At 47.7% G+C, this 20,609-nt stretch overlaps 1 non-coding gene across 1 annotated transcript; it reads left to right on the top strand.

Annotated features, from left to right (window-relative positions):
- Positions 1-18,480: 18,480 nt before the first annotated feature.
- On the top strand, positions 18,481-18,619 carry LOC119922918. The gene has a single exon (XR_005448739.1). It is a non-coding gene; the product is annotated as a small nucleolar RNA SNORA7 (small nucleolar RNA).
- The last annotated feature ends 1,990 nt before the right edge of the window (positions 18,620-20,609 follow it).

Here is a 20,609-nt window from a genome sequence, read left to right as displayed (position 1 = left end):
GGGGCTTCCGGGGCAGAGGGGGAAACGGGGGAGGGGACCAGAAGGGAGGGAGAGGAAAGTCTCCAGGAAATGGGGGAGGGTAAGGAGGTGGGATGCAGGGAGAGATGAGAGAAGAATGAGGCCGGGGAGAGAGCCTAGGCCCGGGGAAGGATTTCCCTGGACGCCCCCGCACTCCGTCACCGAGAGGCGAGGCAACAGCTTCACCTGAGCTCAGAGAAGCAGCGCGGCTCGGTGGGAAGAGCACGGGCTTGGGCGTCAGGAGTCGCGAGTTCTAATCCCGGCCCCGCCGCTTGTCCGCCGTGTGACCCTGGGCAAGTCACTCAACTTCTCTGGGCCTCAGTTCCCTCATCCGTAAAATAAGACGGAGCGCCCCACGTGGGACAACGTGCTTACCTTGTATCTTCCCCGGTGCTTGGCACATCGTAAGAGCTGAACAAATCCATTATTATGATTATTATTATAGCAGAGCCCCGGCTAGGAAAGGGACGCGGGAGAAGGCAGAGCTTCTGCTCCAGACGTGCTGACGGGCTGTGGGAAAGGCCAGACACACTCAAGCACACTTGCACGCTCACACGCTTGCACACACACCGTCTGGACTAGGCGACGAGGGGTGGAGGGCAGAGGAGGAAACCCAGTTCCTTGGGAAACTGATAGCGTCGGGGCAGGGCAGGAATGAAGGCTGGAGCGGATCAGGAGGCTGATGAGACGCTTTCTCCTCCTTCCTGTGGGACGTGGATCTGGTGACTCTCAGCCAGTGGATTCTCCGTTGTGTGTTCGGAGGCGGAGGAGCTGAGCTGACGGAAATCTGTGAGCTGGCCATTCTCAAATTCATCAGAGATCCCAAATTCATCAAAATCTGCCAGGAGCAACCGATCAACTCCTCTGTTTTGGTGAGGCCCCTTCCCACTCCTCAAACCTCCGATCTCTTCCGAGTACCGGCTTCTGGGTCCTGAGACCAATCTGGGAGAGGTTGAGGTTCCAAGGAAACTGGTGACGGGGAATTAGAGGATGCGGGGCAGTAGTAAGAATAATAATGATGGCATTTGTTAAGCGCTTACAATGCGCAAAGCACTGTTCTGAGCTCTGGGGAGGGGTACAAGGTGATCAGGTTGTCCCACGTGGGGCTCACAGTCTGAATCCCCATTTTACAGATGAGGGAACTCGGGCACAGAGAAGTTAAGTGACTTGCCCAAGGTCACACAGCCGACACGTGGCGGAGCCGGGATTAGGACCCGTGACCTCTGGCTCCCGAGCCCGTGCTCTTTCCGCCAAGCCACGCTGCTTCTATATTTGTTAAGCACTTACTTGTACGTCAAATTCTGTTCTAAGCCCTGGCATAGATACAAGTTAATTAGGTCACACACGGTTCCCGTCCCACATGGGGCTCACAGGCTGAGTAGGAGGGAGAACGGGTATCCCCATTTTATCTCCCCCTTTTAGACTGTGAGCCCACTGTTGGGTAGGGACTGTCTCTATATGTTGCCAATTTGTACTTCCCAAGCGCTTAGTACAGTGCTCGGCACATAGTAAGCGCTCAATAAATACGATTGATGATTATGATAGTTGAGAAAACCAAGGCACAGAGAAGTTAATCAATCAATTGTATTTATTGAGTGCTTACTGTGTGCAGAGCACTGTACTAAGCGCTTAGCACTGTACTAAGCGCTTAAGTGACTTGCCCAAGGGCACATGGCAAGCAATTGGCAGAACTGGGATTAAAACCCAGGTCTTTCTGTCTCCCAGGCCCGATGTTTTCTTCGCTAGGCTTTACTTCTCAGTAAACCCCAAACCCTAGTCTAGAAGGACAAACTGTGAGGAAGGAGAGAAGAGGTCATCTTTTGGAGAAAAAAAACAAAACCCTTCCAATATTTCCCTTCATAATCCAAAACTCCAGTAAACGTTTCTCCCGTAGCATTTTGCAAGCTGCAAGCCTGAAACCCTGGCAGCTTGTAAGGTGCAACGCAGCGGGATTCTCTGAATAATGCAGCGGCCCAGGAGCGAACTCACCCCAGAAGCCACAGAGGTGCATTCACATGAGAATGCTTCTTTTTTCTCAAACAACTCAGGGGCGGGACTGAGCTCAGTGCTTCTGGGTGGCCCAGTGATGAACCAATCAATCAATCAATCGTATTTATTGAGCGCTTACTGTGTGCAGAGCACTGTACTAAGCACTTACCAAGATTCTAGGCAGCCCGTTTTGGGTCCCAGCTGAAGGGAACTGCAAAAACTGCAGCCAGAGAAGAAAGGAGAGGGGCTCAGAGGAGCAGAAGCCGCGGCGATGGGTGGGAAGAAAGGAAGAAGAAGGGCCGGAGACTTCCCACCCCATCAAGCAATCCATGGTATAATTAATAATAATAATAATAACCGTATTTGTTAAGTGCTTACTATGTGCAGGCGCTGAGCTAGAAACAAGCAAATCAGGTTGGACCCAGTCCCTGCCCCTCACAGGGCTCAGTCTCAATCCCCATTTTACGGGTGAGGTCACTGAGGCACAGAGAAGTGAAGTGACTTCCCCAAGGTCACACAGCAGACAAGAGGCAGAGCCGGGACAAGGGTGGAGCTGCTCTCTATGTCCCCTTGGCACCTCAGGCCCCAGGCCTTGGTTCTCTCCGGTCCGTCAGCCGCCGGTTTTCTTTCAAAACAGATGATTGTTCTGCACCGGCGAGGGACGGGCCCAGTTCAGGGCCTCTTCGGAGCTGGACTGAGATTGCAGGGAAGCTGGAGCAGAGCTTAACGGGAAAAGTAGGAGTGAGACTGCTCTCCTCTCCACCCCCAAGGCAGTCATCACTCTCCCTCTTCCCAGCTAGAGCCTGTTTGAATCCAATGCGGAGTCCCCTGAGGGACCAGAGAATTGCCATGAAGCAGTTCCATTCAATCAGTGTGGCGGGTGAGGTTTTTTCTTTGTTTGTTTGCTAAGGTACAGTATTACGGTATTTGTTAAGTGCTTACTGAGGTTTCACTCCTCGTCCTCCTCCCACAAACTATAATTGACGGGCAAGGGCTTTGCACATAGTAAGCGCTTAACAAATGCCATTATTATTATTATTATTATTATTATTATTATTATTATTATTATTACTAAGAGTGAGCGAGCATAGAATGTAAGAAGTGGCATGGCCTAGTAGAAAGAGCACATAGTAAGCGCTTAACAAATGCCATCATCATCATTATTATTATTATTATTACTAAGAGTGAGAGAGCATAGAATGTAAGAAGTGGCATGGCCTAGTAGAAAGAGCACATAGTAAGCGCTTAACAAATGCCATCATCATTATTATTACTATTAATAATAATAATAATTATGGCATTTACTAAGCGCTTACTATGCGCAGAGCACTGTTCGAAGCACTGGGGGGGGGGATACAAGGTGATCAAGTTGTCCCACATGGGGCTCACAGTCTTTATCCCCATTTTACAGATGAGGTAACTGAGGCCCAGAGAAGTCAAGTGACTTGCCCAAGGTCACACAGCAGACACATGGCGGAGCCGGGATTCAAACCCATGACCTCTGACTCCAAAGCCCGGGCTCTTTCCACTGAGCCACGCTGCTTCTTTTAAATAAATATTATTATTACTAAGAGTGAGAGAGCATAGAATGTAAGAAGTGGCATGGCCTAGTGGAAAGAGCACAGTCCTGGGAGTCAGAGGACCTGGGTTCTAATCCGGGCAGAGCCACTTGTCTGTTGTGTGACCTTGGACAAGCCTGTCTCAGTTACCTCATCTCAGTTTCTCTGCCTCAGCTACCTCATCTGTAAAATGGGGATCAATCAATCAATCAATCAATCAATCGTATTTATTGAGCGCTTACTGTGTGCAGAGCACTGCACTAAGCGCTTGGGAAGTACAAGTTGGCAACATATAGAGACAGTCCCTACCCAACAGGGGGCTCACAGTCTAAAAGGGGGAGACAGAGAACAAAACCAAACATACTAACAAAATAAAATAAATAGAACAGATATGTACAAGTAAAATAAATAAATAAATAGAGTAATAAATATGTACAAACATATATACATATATACAGGTGCTGTGGGGATAAACCTGGGGCTCACATTTCAGCTGTGAGCCCCATGTGGGACATGGCCTATGTCTAACGTGTTTATCGTGTATCTACCCCAGCGCTTAGTAAAGCGCCTGACACAGTGCTTAGCAGATCCCATTTTTTACGAAAAGGAAGAGGAGGCAGAGAGGGGAAAACACTGGCGAGAGGGAGGGTGTTTTTCTGTCATTCACCCTCTCTTTTCTTTCTGTTTCATTTGTATTTTGTGGGTGTAGTCAATAAAAAGCAAACCTTTGGATCTGTACGAAGGCTACGGGCAGGATCTTTCTTCCCTTCACATGTGGCCCCTACAGGGTGGCCACTCGACCAGAGTGCTAACGGGCCATCTGGGTTTCAGCTGGCCCATGTCCAAGTCTCATGTTCAGATGAAACCTGGCGTGTTTATGTTTTTCGATTTTCAGCAGAAGACCTCCCCGTGCCACTGCTCCGCTACTGCTGCCGGGTTCTGCCAGTCCGACGTGGCACCGAGGTTCACGCGGACTTGGGAAAGGAATCCAGTGGTTCCAGAGCAAACGAGGGAGATCGCGGGTCCCTCAGAGAAGCCCTCTGGGATCAGGAAAATTCAGATTGACTCTCACAAAACGCACCTGAGACTTGATCACGTCACCCTGTGAGCAACGGCTTTGAACCGTTTCACTGAATCAGCCAGGCGTTGTCAAAAGGAAATGGAGGCGATAGATCAGCCTGCACCGGGGAAGCCATTCACACCACCAAACATGAAAACCTCTGACAGGATTCTGCTACCCAGACAGCAAAATGATAGACAAGGGAGGAGAAAACAGTCAAACAGTTGACAGGAGACTGTCAGTCAGAATGTGTTGGCAACCGTGATATCAGGCTCAAAACCAAGCTGAGTGTCTACAGGGCTGCGGTGTTGTCCAACCAATCTGTACAGTCGTGAGACTCGGACCTTACACGGGCCTCCACATCGGCTTCCAGAGCAGTGGCTTCCATCAGCATCACTTCACCGGCCCTACTCAACATCAGATGGTAAAACAAGATCACAGACAATGAAATTCTGGAATATAACAGATGCCACAATCATTATTATTGTTAGGAGTTTGACTGAGTGCTTACTATGCACCTAGCACTGGGGTAGATATAAGATAATCAGGCCAGACACAGTCCCTATCCTAAGCTCGTAGTGGGCAAGGTGATATGTCTGTTTATTTTGTACTCTCCCAAACACTCAGTACAGTGCTCTGCACACAATTGAGTATTCAGTAACTATGATTGACTGACTGACTGCCGTAGTGCTCACAGTCCAAGAGGAAGGAGAACCTATTAATCTTCGATTACAGAGGAGGAAACTGAGGAACAGAGAAGTTAAATGCACAAGGTCACCCGGGAGGTGAGTGGCAGAGCCAGTATTAGAACCGCCGAAGAAAGCTTCACGGACTCTGCATTGCGTTCAAGCGGGTATGTCAGAGACAAGTCTATTTTTGCTCGCCCGAGTAGGGAGTGGTGGTTGATGGACAGAGTTTCCTCTACTAGTCAAGGCCAAATCAGCTCCACACAATACAGCTTTTATTTATATGCAGTTGGTATAACATCTGAGCCACGCATGTGATCGGAGAGCGCAGCACAAGATATATACTCCAAGACAAGCAGCAGTAAATTTCTGCTTGGGGTAATCGCTCAGTCCTTCCCGATTCTCCTCATTAGAGGGGTTACGTGGATGTATACCGCTCTGTCAGGCCAGGGGTCCCGAACTTGCTGCAGGTGGACAAGCTCCATCCTGTCTCAAGATCTTGACCTGCCAAACTCTCCAAGAAAGCAGACATCTGGACAGGATGAACAAAGGAGGGGAGGATACGTGATGGGCCCACTTGGAGTAAATGGCGGCTTGGAGTCCAGCCCTTAAAGGCCTGGTATTCCAACCCTTGGTATCCTACCACTCCTAGGGGCTCTAGTCACTAGAATTACTTTGGTTCACCTAAAAAAGTTGATTATGAGGCAAACAAGCAGGCCTAGAAGCAAAACGACTCAGAGGGAACAGTCTAAGTGCTGGGGTAGATACAAGATAACCAGGTTGCGTATAGTCCCTGTTACACGAGGCTCACGGTCTAGACCACACTGCTTCTTCTAGCATTGAAACTATGCTCACCTTGACACAGCTAGGCTGGGTGAAACATGTGAAGAGAATGAGTGACAGTTTAGTACCCAAACAACTACTATATGGAGAGCTGAATTTGGAAACCGAAAGCAAGGAGGGCAGAGGAAATGTTTACAGGACATGGTAAAGCAAAGCCTCGTACAAGGCTACATTCCAGTGAATGCTGGCTCCCCGTTCTTAACTCCTGCTATCAAGAAAGGAGTGACTTTTTTCAAACCAAAGGTTCTTAAGGAATGAATGAGGAGGCTAAAGAGTGTCGCTGGAAACATTAAGCATGACAATACAACAACAGACCATCTTTTTGTGCGCATCATGAGGGTCTCTCATTGGCCTTTTGAGCAACACACACACATTCACAGTGGTGTCATTTTTGCATGTATATGCAGACACACATAACCCATTTGACACCATGTGTGTCTCCTCATCCAGAATTTGTCAGGCCTGTCAGAGGCCTGGAGTCCCTATAATCCAGTCCTGTCCTCCCTAGAGTCCTGATCTCCCCATTCTCAGCCGGGTGAGGCCTGTTGATGACCCCCTTCCCCTCCCCACAGCACCCGTATATATGTTTGTACAGTTTTATTACTCCATTTATTTTACATATTTAATATTCTATTTATTCCGTTGATGATGTGCACCTAGCTTTAATTCTATTTGTTCTGTCGACTTGACACCTGTCCACATGTTTTGTTTTGTTGTCTGTCTCCCCCTTCTTAGACTGTGAGCCTGTTGTTGGGTAGGGACCGTCTCTATATGTAGCCAACTTGTACTTCCCAAGTGCTTAGTACAGTGCTCTGCACACAGTAAGCGCTCAATAAATACGATTGAATGAATGAAGGATTTGCATCCTTTATTCATCCCTCCCTCAGCCCCACGGCTCTTATGCACATATCCGTAATTCATTTATTTCAATTAATGTCTGTCTCCCACCTCAGACGGTAAGCTCCTTGTGGGCAGGGAACGTGTCTGCCAACTCTGCTATATTGCACATATATATCTAAAACTCTGTTATATATTATATTGTTTATTGGTCAATAATTACAATTGACTGATCGATTTTGTTCTTGGGGTGTGTTTGCACCCTAGGGATTCTGACCCCCCAGGGAACGGGATTCATTCATCATGATGACCCCTAACTTCCAGTTAACCAAACTCTTTCTCTCTGCGACGGCTTTCCTGTTCCTGCTGGGCTGCTGTGCCCGTTGTGGGGTAGGGACCGTCTCTATCTGTTGCCGACTTGTCCTTCCCAAGTGCTTAGTACAGTGCTCTGCACACAGTAAGCGCTCAATAAATACGATTGAACGAATGAAATCCGTACCCTCATGCCCGTTGTGGGGTAGGGACCGTCTCTATCTGTTGCCGACTTGTCCTTCCCAAGCGCTTAGTACAGTGCTCTGCACACAGTAAGCGCTCAATAAATACGATTGAATGAATGAAGATGGAGGTAGACACAGACTGCCGTAACTGGGTAGAAACCTCCAGCAGCTCCCAGCACACTGGGAAAGGGCTTGGGAGGGAAGTTGCTGAATTCAGCTTTTCCCCTATTATGTTTAAATTGTCCTGATGAGCTTTAGCGGGAGGCGCTCCTAGACTTTTCCCCTACCCCCTTTTCTCCTAATCCCTGTTCTCCTCCTTTATGTGTCTTTCCTGAGTCTCCCCCGAGAAAAAGGGACTGCCATTTTCAACTGTTCAACTGTTCCCTCTCCAGCGGTTTCTTCCCCACTGCTTTCAAACGTGATCATATCTCCCCCATCCTCAAAAACCCTCCCTGGATCCCCCGGCTCCCCTCCAGTTATTACCCCATCTCCCTCCTAACACTCCTCTCCAGATTCCTTGAGTGAGCTGTCTACACCTGCTGTCTCAAGTTCCTCTCCTCCAATTTTCTCCTTGACCCCCTCCAAACTGACTTCTGTCCCCTTCACTTCACAGAAACCTCCCTCTCAGAGGTCACCAGTGATCTCCTTCTTGCCAAATCCAGTGGTCTCTACCCCCATTCTATTTCTCCTCCAACACTCAGCTGCCTTCAGTACCGTCGACCACCCGCTTCTTCTGGAAATGTTATCCAACCTTGTCTTCACTGATCCTCCTTCTATCCCTCTGCCACTCATTCTCAGTCTCTTTCATGAGCTCCTCTGCCTCTCAACCCCTACTTATGGGTGTCCCTCAAGGTTCAGTTCTGGATCCCCTTCTATTCTCCATCTACACCCATTCCCTTGGAGAACTCATTCACTCACGTGGCTTCAATTACCATCCCTTCGCAGATGAAACCCGAATCTACAACTCCAGCCCTAATCTCTCTCCCTCTCTGCCGTCTCACATTTTCTCCCTTCACCTCAAACTTAATATATCTGAAACAGAACTTTTTATCTTCCCACTCAAACCCTATCCTTCCCCTGAGCCCAGGGGCTCTGTGTTAACAGCCTGGGGACTTTCAGGGGAGCTGGATCCAGAGACCTAGGAATTGATTTCGCTGGAGGAAGGCTGTTGGCCGTCTGTTTGCCAGAATCTTTCTCCCCAAAACCTGCTCCCCTCCCAAGCAGTCCTACCCCAAACAGTTGGAGCACTTATTTCAGCCAGAAGTTTAGTAGGAAAGGAAGGCTGGGAGTCCCAAACAGTGACAGCCCTGAATTGGGAGGGTGGAGGGAAAAAGAGCTTGGAAAGAGAGGGCAATGTCTGGAATGCAGAGGGACATAGGACACTGTAGAGCCAAAGAAGACTCAGGGGTGAAGAAATAAATTTGCAAAGTTAGCAACTGAAAACAGATTCGTGGCTCAGCTCAATCGGCGGTATTTATTCAGCTATGTGCAGAGCACTGTACTTGGGAGAGTACAGTATAACAGAATTAGACACGTTCCCAGCCTATAATGAGTTTACAGTCTAGAGAGAAGGGGAAATGAGAAGGGCAGAGAACGAGGCCAGAGCACCACGTGAGCCCTTCGGTTCAAGGAGGTGGAGAAGATGGGGAACCAGCAGAAGAAACGGAGAAAGAACGGTCAGCGTGAGAAGGTGAAATCCAGAGAATCCTGTATCTTGGTTGTGACATGCAGGATTCTCTGGAATTACCCATCTTCTTCCCTCTCCAAACCATTCCTACCGCAGGCCTGGTGCCAAGACCTGCTTGCCGGGTAGGAACTGTGGAGAGGGTGGGGGCCGTGAACTCGTGGCGGGCAGCTATGGATCTGTTCATTGTTAATATTGTACTCTCCCAAGCTCTTAGTACAGTGCCTTGCACGCAGTAAACGCTCAATAAATATTGATTGAATAAATGAATGAATCAATCAATCAATCAATGGTATTTATTGAGCGTTTCCTCTATGCAGAGCATTGGATGGAGCGCTTGGAAGAGTACAGTACGGCAGAATTAACAGATACGTTCGCTCCCTCTCCCTTCTAAATCGTCTAAGGCACTTGGATCTGTGAACTTCAGGCATTTGATATTCGCCCCACCCTCAACCCCACAGCACTTATGTACATACTTTTAAGTTATATATTATAAATTACCGATTTCTATTAATGTCTGCCTCCTCCTCTAGACCGTAAGCTCGTCGTGGGCAGGGAGTGTGTCCGTTAACTGTCGTATCGCACTTTTCCAAGCACTTAGTACGATGCTCAGCACTCAATCAATACCACTGAGTGCGGCTCAGTGAAAAGAGCCCGGGCTTTGGAGTCAGAGGTCATGGGTTCAAATTCCGACTCCGCCAATTGCCAGCTGTGTGACTTTGGGCAAGTCACTTCAATCAATCATCAATCAATCGTATTTATTGAGCGCTTACTGTGTGCAGAGCACTGTACTAAGCACTTGGGAAGTACAAGTTGGCAACATATAGAGACGGTCCCTACCCAACAGTGGTGCTCACAGTCTAGAAGGGGGAGACAGAGAACAAAACAAAACATATTAACAAAATAAAATAAATAGAATAGATTGGTACTACACTTCTCTGTGCCTCAGTTACCTTATCTGTAAAATGGGGTTTAAGACTGTGAGCCCCCCGTGGGACGAGCTGATCACCTTGTAACCTCCCCAGAGCTTAGAACAGTGCTTTGCACAGAGTAAGCGCTAAATAAATGCTATCATTATTATTATTGATTTATTGATGGCAATTCCCGGGGTTGCTTATGGCGTAGTCCTGGTCAGGGTGTCCCTGTTGACACCCTAGGGATTCCTGTTCACTTGAGGGCCACCGTGATCCTTGGGGCCTCTTTTTAGCCTGGATTTTTTTTATGGCATGGGTTAAGCATTCACTATGTGCCAGGCACTGTACTAAGCACTAGGGTAGATGCAATAACAATAATAATAGTAATGGCATTTATTAGCACTTACTATGTGCAAAGCACTGTTCTAAGCGCTAGGGAGGTTACAAGGTGATCGGGTTGTCCCACGGTTGGCGCACAGTCTTAATCCCCATTTTACAGATGAGGGAACTGAGGCACAGAGAAGTTAAGTGATTTACCCAAAGTCAGAACACAGTCCCTGTCCCACATAGGGCTCGGAGACTTAGTCCTCATTTTAGAGTTGAGGGAACTGAGGCACAAGTTTAAGTGATTTACCTAAGGCCACACAGCAGACAAGTGGCAGAGCTGGAATTAGAACCCAGAACCTCTGATCCCCAGTCCCGCACACTCTTCTTTGGTGCTTACCCTGTGCCAGGCACTGTACTAAGCACTGGGGTAGATTTAAGCTAATCAGGTTGGACACAGTCCATGTCCCACATAAGGTTCATAGTCTTATTCAACCATTTTACAGGTGAAGTAACTGAGGCACAGAGAAGTGAAGTGATTTGCTTAAGGTCACACAGCAGATAGGTGGTGGAGCCAAGATTAGAACCCAGGTCCTCTGATTCCCTCCTGATTACCTCCTAGGTGATGCTGCTTCTCAGGCCATATCTGTAATTTTATTTATTTGCATTGATGTCTGTCTCCCCAACTCTAGACTGTGAGCTCATCGTGGGCCGGTAATGTCACTCTTTATTGTCGTACTGTGTTTTCCCAAGCACTTAGTACACTGCTCTGCATACAGTAAGTGCTCAATAAATACAACTGAACTGAATTAAGTTCTCACGAGGCCGTACCGCTTCACAGCATCGCCAAGATCCTCCCTTTCCCCTCCGTCCAAACTGCTACCTTGTTAGGACGATCGCTCATCCTATCCCGACTGCATTACTGCATCGGCGTCCTTTCTGATCTCCCAACCTCCTGTCTCTCCCCACTCCAGTCTACGCTTCACTCTGCTGTCTGGATTATCTTTCTACAGAAATGTTCCGGGCCTGTCACTCCCCTCTGCAATGAGCTCCAGTGTTTGCCGATCAACCTCCGAATCATGCAAAAACTCCTCACTACTAGGTTTCAAGGCTGTCCATCGCCTCGCCCCCTCCTACCTCACCTCCCTTCTCTCTTTCTCCATCCCAGCCCGCACACTCCGCTCCTCTGCCGCTAACCTCCTCACCGTGCCTCGTTCTCGCCTGTCCCGCCGTCGACTCCCGGCCCACGTCCTACCTCTAGCCTGGAATGCCTTCCCTCCTCACATCTGCCAAACTAGCACACTTCCCCCCTTCAAAGCCCTACTGAAAGCTCGCCTCCTCCAGGAGGCCTTCCCAGACTAAGCCCCTCTGCTTCTCCTTTCCTCCCCATCACCCCAACTCGCTCCCTCTGCTCTAACCCTAATATACATATATGCATATATGCATATTTTTTATTATTTTATTTATTTTATTAATGATGTGCATAGATCCATAATTCGATTTATTTATATTGATGCTATTGATGCCTGTTTACTTGTTTTGATGTCTGTCTCCCCCTTCTCGACTACGAGCCTGTTGTTGGGCAGGGATTGTCTCTATTTGTTGCCAAATTGTACTTTCCAAGCGCTTAGTACAGTGCACACAGTAAGCGCAATGTGGCTTAGTGGAAAGAGCCCGGGCTTGGGAGTCAGAGGTCGCGGGTTCTAATCCCAGCTCCGCCACTTATCAGCTGTGTGACTTTGGCAAGTCACATCAATCAATCAATCAATCAATTGCATTTATTGAGCACATACTGTGTGCAGAGCACGGTACTAAGCACTTGGGAAGTACAAGTTGGCAACATATAGAGACAGCCCCTTCCCAACAGTGGGCTCACAGTCTAGAAGGGGGCCTAGAGAAGACTTCACTTCTCTGTGCCTCAGTGACCTCATCTGCAAAATGGGGATTAAACTGTGACCCCCCCCCCCCCGTGGGACAACCTGATTACCTTGTCTCTACCTCAGCACTGAGAACAGTGCTTAATAAATACCGTATTTATTACAGTATTTATTAGTATTAGTATTTACAGTACCGTATTTATTTATTATTACAGTGCTAGTAAGTGCTTAATAAATACTGTAATTATTATTATTATTATAAAAACGAAATAAATGAATGAATTCTTTTCTGGATCCCAGCCGTTAGGCACTTTGGCCCCTCGTGGACAGCAAGTTCCGAGCTGCCCTATGGGCGGGCTGCCGGGGCCGTCGCCTCTGCCCGGCCGTAAGAAGACTGGAAATTCTGGATGTCTGCAGGAGCCAGGTGCCCCACATGCAACTGCAGGCAGGAAAAAGGAAGCAAAGGGATTGAAGAAGCATTTTAAATCTACAGCAAAGCCCGACCTGAGTCCCTGGGGTATGATGGGGTGGCCTGGGGGATGTCCGCCTCATTCCCCATGGGATCCTAGTGGGATTGGTTCATGATTGATTGTACTCCCCAAGCGCTTAGTACAGTGCTCTGCACACAGTAAGCACTCAATAAATATGATTGATTGATGAATGAATGAATTCCAGCTTCCACCCCGGCTTATGAGGTTGTGGGATGGGGGAAGGTCGCCCACCACACATTGCCGGGGTCCACGGTGGGTCCGGGCCCCGGCAGGGGAACTGGCAGAGCCGTGGCGGGGGTCTGGTTGTGAGCCACCCCAGCTGCACCTCACTGAGGGTCACCAGGATCTGAAAAGCCATCCAGCGTCACTTCCCAGGGCTCAGGGCTGCGGTTGGAGAGATGCCAGGGACCCAGAGGCAGAGGATCTCCAAACAGGGTCTTCAAACAGCTGGGGGAAGGTCCCTGTCATTTCCTTCCCATACGCCGTTGATCTCTCCAACCTCTTGGTTCTTCACCTTTGACACTTTATGGCTGTGTCTTCTCCACCCCTCTCCATCTGTACCATCACCACCTCCACCTTGGCATATGCTCTCATAATCCCCAGTCTGGGTTCCTGTGGCAGCAGCCTCCTTCCTCCATCCTCTCCCCACTTAGGTTTGTCCTAGATACGACTGCAGTTCATCATTTTTAAAGACTGTTCAACGTCCATCACTCCCTTCCTCTCAAACACTTCCCTACTTTTCTCTGCATCTAACACAAATTCCTGACCTTTGGCTTCAAGTCTCTCTGCCAGCTGGCCTCTGCTCTCTTCTTTCTCTACACCCCAGCCAAAATTATTCAATCAAAGGTATTTTTTGAGCGCTTACTGTGAAAAAAAAATCATACCAAGTGCTTGGGAGAGTACAATACCACAGAGTTAGACCCTTGGGAGAGTACCATAGAGTTAGTAGGCATGATCCCTACCCTGAGGAGCTTTTAATCTAGCAGGGAAGAAAGATACCAAAATAAATTGTAAATCGGGGAAAGCAACCGAGTTTAAAAATATACATAACTCTTTACATAACCGCTACTGGGGGAAGTACCCAAGTGCTTACGGGATGAGAACCCAAGCGTGTAACTGATGTGGAAGTAGGAGATGAAGAAATGAGTGCTCGTCAGGAAAAAGCCTCTTGGAGGTGATGCTATTTTAGAAGGCCTTTGAATCAGTCAACCAATCAATCATATTTATTGAGCACTTACCGTGTGCAGGGTATTCATTCATTCATTCATTCAATCGTATTTATTGAGCACTTACTGTGTGCAGAGCACTGTACTAAGCACTCGGGAAGTACAAGTACTGTACTAAGCACTTGGGAGAGCACAGCACAACAATGTAACAGACATGTTCCCTACCCACAGTGAGCTTACAGTCTAGACAGGGAGGCATAAATAAATAAATTATGGATATGTACATAAGTGCTAGACAGGGAGCCATAAATAAATAAATTATGGATATGTACATGAGTGCTGTGGGCCTGAGGGGAGAGTGATTGTCTGTCAGGCCTGAGACAGGACAGGGGCGAGAGGTCAGAGGTGAGATAGATGAGATGGAGGCACATTGAGTAGGTTGGCTTTAAAGGAGCGAAATTATGCCGGTTGGGTTGGAGTAAGGGAGTAGCGAGTTGAGGTAAGAGGGGGCAAAGAGATTGAGTGCTTTAAAGCCAACAGTAAGGAGTTTCTGTTTGATGTGGAGGTGGATGGGCGACCGCTGGAAGCTCTTAAGGCATGGGGAAACATGGACTGAATGTTTCTGTAAAAAAAGATCTGGGCAGCAGACTGAAGTATGGACTGGGGTGGTGAGAGGCAGGAGGCAAGAACCTAAAAGTTAGTGGACCTGGGTTCCTTCATTCATTCGATCGTATTTATTGAGTGCTTACTGAGTGCAGAGCACTGTACTGAGCACTTGGAAGAGTGCAACAGAACGATAAACGGAAACATTCCCTGCCCACAGTGAGCTTACAGTCTAGAGGGGGAGACAGACATGAATATAAATTCACTACAGATATAATAATTATAGTATTTGTTAAGCGCTTAAAGTAGCTGTGAAGAGCCTGGAAAAAGTCACGAAATGTGCTGATGCCACAAAAATACAAATTGTCAACTCTGCAGTATTTCCAGTGACAACGTATGGATCCAAAAGCCGGACGGTGCAAAAAACAGGATAGAAAGAACATCGATTCTTTTGAAACGCGGTGTTGGAGAAGGCTTTTGCGAATACCACGGACTGCCAGAAAGACAAACAAATGGATTTTAGGGCAAATTAAACCAAATGACTCAACTTGGATTAGCATATTTTGGACACATAATCAGGAGGACTAATTCCCTGGAGAAGACAATAGTGCTAGGAAACGTCCGGGAAAAACATGGAAGAGGCAGACCGACAGGACACATAACCCATTTGACATCATGTGTGTCTCCTCATCCAGAATTTGTCAGGCCTGTCAAAGGCCTGGAGTCCCTATAATCCGGTCCTCTCTCTGGGGGTCACCAGGGGTTCAGCTGGCATGACTTCTGAACCTGGAGAACCCCCGTATCTGTCCAACCGGACAGGGGGTTTTCTCTTCCCACTTTCTCTCAGCTTTATTGTTCCTCTGTCTTCCCGTTTGCTGAAAACTATCCCCTATTCTCCTTGCGATGACTGCTCTTTTGCTAAAGATAATCTTCCTGCAGTTGTTATTTTGTGTTATCCCCCTACCCCGCCCTTTGTGGACTCTCAGTGTCCCTGCCAGATCCCTGCCGAACCCAAACGCTAAACCTGATATTGCAATGGGCCCAGGCTCTGAGAAACTGAGCGGAGGAACTGATTATTTCACTAGAGGCTTGCTCGGTGCCACTCTCTTCCCTGCCTCCCTCCAGGGCAGGGAATATGTGGAAACACAGTGGTCAGGGTCTTGCATTTGCCCCTTTCTGTTCCCACCTTCCCCTCTGAGCTGTTTGGCCTCTAGGTTCTCTCGATTGTCTCAAAGCTGGAAACTCAAGCTGAGCACACCACATAATCCCGCCCCTTTTGGTCCATTTTTTATGTTTAATCGGAGAGATCAGCACATCCACTCAAGATTGGATGAAATTGTTCCTCCCTTAGCAAAGTGAGGACCCCTGGCCAGTTTATCAGTGGTATTTGATCACCCGGAGAACAAAGCAGGGCCAGAAAATTGCCCAAATGGGAATTTATTGCTGCCTGTCTCAAAGTATGGATCATGTTTTGTGCTCTCTGATCAAGTGTGCTTATGGTACCAACTATATAAATGGAAACCCTGTATTGCGTGGAGCTAATCTTGACTAGGGCGATCACTATCAGGAGTGTTCATCCTAAAATCTCCCCTTCCCCTCCTCAGTCCCTCCCCGCTCCTGCCCCCTCTTCAACTCTCCCATATTTCCCAGCAGTATCTCAAGAAGGGATCTCCTGCCTTCTCTCAAAATCCACCCCCTCCACCTGCTCATTCTTTGACACCTTATCAAAACACTTGCCCCCTCTATTCTTCCCTCCCTAATGGCCATCTTCAACCGTTCACTCTCCAGTGGCTTCTTCTCCACTGCTTTCAAACATGCCCATGTCTCCCTTATTTAAAAAAAAAACCCTCCGTGGACCCCTCTGCTCCCTCCAGTTATGGCCCCATCTCCCTCCTAATCATAGGGGTGCAGGACATTAGTCCTAGAAAATGGGAAAGAGGTATCTCTCCCGCTGAAGGGAACTCCAACCAATTATATGTCCATTCATTATGCACCAAAAACTCGCAAGTTCTTAGATAACTGGAATTTTTCTACCCAGGGATGACCCTACCAGGCAGTTCCCCATAGAAGAAAACTTTGATCTAGATAAATTAGTTCACCTCCACAGAGCAGTAGTGTGTAAAGGAAGTAAGATTGACCAAGGTCAGTGGCATTCATATATTGATTGGTACGGTGAAACTTCCAAAAGGTGCCAAGAATCTCGAGTCAGAAGTCTTAAGGACTCTCAGGAGAAACTAAAAGCCCAAGTTCAAACCCTATAGCAGAATTCTCAAAAAGTTAATTGCACTAAATCCCCTCAGCCACTCTTTACCCCCTTGAGCCCAGAATCAGAGAAGGAAGGGATGAATTAGAGGTGATAGGAGACATTTTGGATTTGGTGGGGCAGGTCTTAGTTAACCTCCCACCTTTTCCCCCTCCTGCTGAAAACCTAAAGAAAGAAAATCCTCTGACGTTCTCATCTCTGTCTGGACACACAAGGAGCCTTACAGAAGCTACAGTAGAAGCCGCTTTCAGGCAGATAGAAGGATTGGTCACCATCCATGTTCCCTGGACCCCTGGAGACCTCTGTAATCTTAAGGAATTTCCCAACGTAAGGGAAGAACCAAAAAAATTCAAGGAAAAATTAGAAACAATGATAGATTGATATTACCCCACCTGGACAGACGTGAATCGATTATTAGGGCCATTTTACCTTCCAAAAGATGGGATCACCTATACAAGGAAGCGGAATGTCCAGGAAGGGGCCCAGGACCCCCTGAATCTAGGCTAGGTGAAAACTAGTAAACCCAATTGACAAAGTATGCCCAAGAAAGATGGACTGGGGAAAGATCAGTTACTGCAAACAAAACAGAGTGCCCTGCAAATGGTCTCAAAGGTGGAGTTGGAGGTCATGGGTTCAAATTCCAGCTCCGCCGATTATCAGCTGTGTGACTTTGGGCTAGTCACGTAACTTCTCTGTGCCTCAGTTACCTCATCTGTAAAATGGGGATTAAGACTGTGAGCCCCCCGTGGGACAACCTGATCACCTTTGTAACCTCCCCAGCGCTTAGAACAGTGCTTGGCACATAGTAAAGCGCTTAATCAATGCCATCATCATCATCATCTGAAAGACATTCAGTCTCTGAGAACCCAACTCAGTAAGCACGAGAAGCGTGAGTGATTTGTGTGGCAAAAGAAACCATTGGACGGGTGAGTGGCTGGAGTCAACCACTGTTCATTCATTCAGTTGTGTTTATTGAGCACTTACTGTGTGCAGAGCACTGTACCCAGAGCTTGGGAAGATACGATACAAAAATACACAGACAAATTCCCTGCACACAACAAGGAGGAGACAGACATGAATACAAATATAGAAAACTACAGATATGCACATAAGTGCTGTGGGGCAGGAAGGGGGGGAAGAGCAAAGGAAAAAATTTAGGGAGAAGCAGAAGGGAGTGGGAGATGAGGAAAGGTGGGGCTTAGTCTGGGAAGGTCTCTTGGAGGAGATGTGCCTTTAATAAGGCTTTGAATGGGGGGAGATTAATTGTCTGTCGGATTTGAGGAGGGAGGGCACTCCAGGCCAGAAGCAGGATGTGGGCTAGGGGTCGGCGGGGAGACAAGTGAGACCGAGGCACGGTGAGAAGGTTAGCGGTGGAGGAGCGAAGTGTGCCGGCTGGGTTGTAGAAGGAGAGAAGCGAGGTGAGGTAGGAGGGGGTGAGATGGTGGACTGTTTTCAAGCCAATGGTGAGGAGTTTTTGCTTTATGCTGAGCTGAACGGACAACCAATGGAGTTTTTGGAGGAGCAGAGTGACGTGTCCTGAATGTTTGGCCCGTCGGGAGAAAAAGAAGGATGTGCCGGAGGGCAGACTTAGGGCCCTCCGAAAACAAAACTACCAACGGCTTCAAAGGCAGGGAAGGGTAGAGATTCTAACTGAGGTAGAGGAAGGGGCTCCCTTTCAGGGTTGCACCTGGAGAGTTTCCATTACTCTACCAGTCTCGACTACAGGAGGGAGAGTCAAGCAGAGGCATAGCCATTCCATTCCTAGCTTGGGCAAGTGACTAGCAAGTGGAAGGCAATCTGCTGCAAGTCAAAACTCCCCTGTGCTGGGCAGCAGCGGCGTAAGAGAGAGTTGAGGGCAAAGACTCGAGTTTACTGCATGGAAGAAGGCGATGGTAAACCTCTTCTGTATTTTTACCAAGAAAACACTATGGATACACTACTAGAATGACTGCAGGTGGAGGTGGGGCATTCTGGAAGAGATGTGTGCATGGCATCGCTATGGCTTGGGGTTGACTCGACAGCATAAGACAATACTGGACTCATCCCATTCCTCTACACTGATTTGGGAGAAGGTCCTTCTGAACCAGGTTCCCCGCTTCCCAGAGTCATAACACGCCAATGAGGTTGACCAAATTCCGACCGTCGCCCCCGTAAAAATCCACCTCAACCCAACTAAATAGCTCTGTAGATTTTCACAATCCAGGAGAAGATGAAAGATCAAGATTCTTATTTTAAAACACATCTCGGGCCAGTTCTGTCTAGCCCCTGGCTCACGCCGGCAGGCGTAACTGGTATCTCGGAACCCAGGTCTAATCGGCTGGCGACAGAGTCGGCGATGAGAATTTAATTTAATTTAATAATGGCATTTATTAAGCGCTTACTATGTGCAAAGCACTGTTCTAAGCGCTGAGCACTGTTCGAGAATGGGAATCTCTGGACAGAACGACACCAACGCGCTGCTCACACACCTAGAAAAGGAAAGGAGAAGATCCCTCGATGGGATGTGGGTTGGGTAATTGCCCCCTGTGCAGAACTGGGGGAATAAAGAGAAGAATTTTGCAAATGGAGCAATGCGAGTAAGGTTAAGAAAGGGAAAGGGAAAGCTACACTGCTGAGATTATTGGTGACTGTACTGCAGGCAGCTGCAGGAAAAAAGAAAATAGGCTGCCATTCTGGAGCAAAAGTTAGCACCCCAGGTAGCTAAGGAACTGAAGGATTGGAGGAAACTCCCAGCGAACGGACAAGAGATCAGACAAATCATGTATAATGCGGTACTTACCCCAAGTAGAATATACTGCCGTTTGACTTAAGGCGTGTATACCATGTATTGTGTTCTTGGATCAGTTGTGAAGCTAGGATGCTATACCAACTGTATGTAAAGACAATCAGCATTGCCTGAAATTGAGTTGACTGGTAGAGGAAGCTGCCCATCCATCATCACTCCCTATTAGTCTAGAAGAGCATCAGTAGTAATTAATTTGTCTCTGACCTAGCCTTTTGAACACAACACCGAGTCCATGAAGTTTTTTCTTCGACAACTCCTTTGACCCTTCACTGGACCCAGAACTGCTGCCCCCCAAGCCCATTGACCAGGCTCCCCCCTACACCCCAGAATGGCAGAAAGGGACCCAGTGAGACCTTTGGACAACTAATGACCAAACTGTAAACTGTCCTTTGTATGGGAACACATCTGCGGTTCTTGTGGGATGGAAGCGTATATTTAAATCGGCACTAACCAAGTTCAAGTTGCAGGCACCAAACCAGCATCTCATGAATGATCAGTGTTTACTTGAGACCGACAGTTCCCTGGAAGAAGAGTGTTAGGGGCTCCTCTTAGCCTCAGCCAAATGAAGAGTAGCTCCTGAAGCTGACTGGATAACAACTGGATCCTATTTTAAGGTGGTGAAAAGACTGTATAATAATAATAACTGTGGTATTTGTGGCATTTGTTAAGCCCTTACCATGTGTCAAGCACTGTATTATTATTAATATTATGGTATATATTAATTACCCTGAAGCTGACTGGATAACAACTGGATTCTATTTTAAGGTGTGGAAAAGGCTGTATAATAATAATAACTGTGGTATTTGTGGTATCTGTTAAGCCCTTTCCATGTGTCAAGCACTGTATTATTATTATTATTATTAATATTATGGTATCTGTTTTACTATGTGCCAAGCACAGTTCTAAGCACTGGGGTAGATACAGGGTGATCAGGTGGGGCTCACACTTTTAATCCCCATTTTGCAGATGAGGTAACTGAGGCACAGAGAAGTGAAGTGACTTACCCAAGGTCA

This window comes from Tachyglossus aculeatus, unplaced genomic scaffold, assembly GCF_015852505.1.
Source record: "Tachyglossus aculeatus isolate mTacAcu1 unplaced genomic scaffold, mTacAcu1.pri scaffold_12_arrow_ctg1, whole genome shotgun sequence".
In the NCBI taxonomy this organism is placed as follows: Eukaryota; Metazoa; Chordata; class Mammalia; order Monotremata; family Tachyglossidae; genus Tachyglossus; species Tachyglossus aculeatus.
The sequence above is the reverse complement of the archived record's forward strand: the minus strand, read 5'-3'. Positions and strand labels throughout refer to the sequence as shown.